Here is a 2,682-nt window from a genome sequence, read left to right on the forward strand (position 1 = left end):
GAAGATGAGTGTTCCTTAGTAGTGGACCCCTTTTTTAACTAAAGTAAGTGCTTTTAAGTCCTTGTGCAGATCATTTTTGTTCCTGGTATTGTATGTATGAACTGAGCTGTTTGTTAGAAAAAAGAGATATATTATTTAGGACAAATTTCATTAAGGAGTAAATATACTGAGAGGCAGTAGTTAGTATAACCAGTTCTTTGAAGAGGTTTCTACAGCACGTCTGTGAATTTACTCCACAAATAATACATATTACACACTTTGGGACTCCTAAAACATTTGTTCGACTTGAAGAGTTACCCCAAAATATTATACTATATGACATTCTGGAATGAAAGTAGGCAAAGTATGCAAGCTTTTTCATTTTTATGTCGCCTATGTCTGCTAACACTCGAATTGCAAATACAAATTTGTTAAGGCGTTTCTGCAGTTCTGTGGTGTGCTCCTCCCAACTGAATTTATTATCAAGTTGTAATCCCAGGAATTTAAGACTGTCAACCTCTTCTATCTGCTCTTCTTCATACTTTATGCATATGCTGGGTGGAAACCTCTTACAGGTTCTGAATTGCATATAGTGAGTCTTTTCAAAGTTTAATGCCAGCGAGTTGGCTTTAAACCATTTATTAATATCGCTGAAAAAATCATTAGTAGATCTTTCTAGAACTACACTCTACATACTATTGATTGCCATACTTGTGTCATCTGCAAACAAAACGAACTCTGCTTCTGGCAGTGTAACTGATGAGAGATAATTAATGTACACAACAAAAAGCAATGGCCCTAAGAAGGATCCTTGTGGAACACCACATGTAATTTCTTCCCATTCTGATGATGACTTAATTCACTACTCCCTTGCACTGACACCCATTGTTTCCTGTTAGCGAGGTATGACTTGAACCATTTTGCAGCACTGCCCGTGACACCATAGAATTCTAATTTATTTAAAAGGATGTTGTGGTTCACACAATCAAATGCCTTTGACAAATTACGGAAAATACCTGCTGCATGTAATTTGTTATTTAATGAATTAAGTACATTATCTCTGTAGGTGTAAATACCCTTCTCGATATCAGAACCCTTCAGAAATTCAAACTGTGTTCTTGATAATATGTTATTTGTGGTCAGATGGTTGAAAAGCTGCCTGTACATTACTTTTTCTAAAATTTTTGAGAATGCTGGCAAAAGTGATGGTATCTCTTTATCCCCTTTCTTGAATAGAGGCTTAACGTCTGCATATTTTAGCCAGTCAGGAAATGTCCCAGTTATAATAGACTGGTTACACAAGTAACTTAGAATTGTACTAAACTCACAAGAACGTGCCTTAATTAACTGTGTTGATATTTCATTGTAACCACTAGAATGCTTTGTTTTTAAAGATTTTATTATGGAAGTTATTTCTTTTGGTGAAGTGAGTGCCATATTCATGTACCTGAAGCTATTTGTAAAGGCTAGTTTCAGATATTCAAGAGCATTATTTACTGATCCTGACAATCCCATTCTATCAGTAATGGATATAAAGTACTTGTTAAATAGATTTGCCACACTGTGCCCATCGGTTACTAATGTCATCTACCCTTAATGCTATTTGCTCCTGTTCCTTTCTGGTTCTACCAGTCTCCTCTTTCACTATATCCCATATTGTTTTTATTTTGTTCCCTGATATTGCTATCTTCTTCTCATAGTGCATTTGTTTAGATGTTTGAATTGCTTTTTTTAAAGATTTTACAGTATTCCTTGTATTTAGCTCTAGAGGAAAACAGTTTTCAAACATGGTACTGACATTGTTCATGAATGTGCTATATTTTTCATTCATGTCATGAGCAATATAAACATCTTTCCAGTTAATATCTTTGAGCAGTTTTCTAAAACACTCAATTTTTGGTTGATTGACTACTCTCCTGTACTCAGATTTAGTAGTCTTGATAATCTGCTTAGAATTTACATCTAAAACAAGGAGCTGCATGTCATGATCTGATAGTCCATTTATTACAGGTTTTATGATATGATTTTGTTCCTTTGAATTGTCTATAAAAATGTTATCAATGGCTGTCCTTGAGGATTAAGTGATCCTAGTTGGAAAGTTAACAGTGTGAGTTGAAAGACAACATTACTAACTGCAGTAAATGTTTACTGGAAGATTGCATTAGAAAATCTGTATTAAAGTCACCAGCAATCAAAATTTCTTTGTTTCCTCCTGTTAAATAACCCAAAAGAGCTTCTAGATAATTTATGAATAAATTATAATTTCCTGCAGGTGCTCAGTAAATAGTTACTATTATATAGGATCTGTTATGGAACTCTACTTCTGTTGCACATGCTTCTAGATGCTGCTCCAAACAGAATTTATTAATGTCAATGTTCTTGAATTTAGGGCAGTTTTTAATAAATGTGGCAACTCCTCCTCCATCCATATCTACTCTGCAGAAGTAGGAAGCTAGCTTAAATCCTGAAATGTCTAACATATCTATACCAGTGGTCACTTGACGTTCAGAGAGGCAGATTATGTCAATTTGGTTAGATGAATTCATTTCATCAATACAAATGAGTAGTTCATCAACTTTATTTCTGAGTCCCAGAATGTTCTAGTGTAATAAAGATAACTGATACTGCATACTAATGGGATTATAACTGCTTTGGCGAAGATGAACTGGCAGTTTCTGATTATTTTCTGTTAAACATTGTTTA

The sequence above is a fragment of the Schistocerca nitens genome, chromosome 9 (assembly GCF_023898315.1).
Source record: "Schistocerca nitens isolate TAMUIC-IGC-003100 chromosome 9, iqSchNite1.1, whole genome shotgun sequence".
Taxonomy (NCBI): Eukaryota; Metazoa; Arthropoda; class Insecta; order Orthoptera; family Acrididae; genus Schistocerca; species Schistocerca nitens.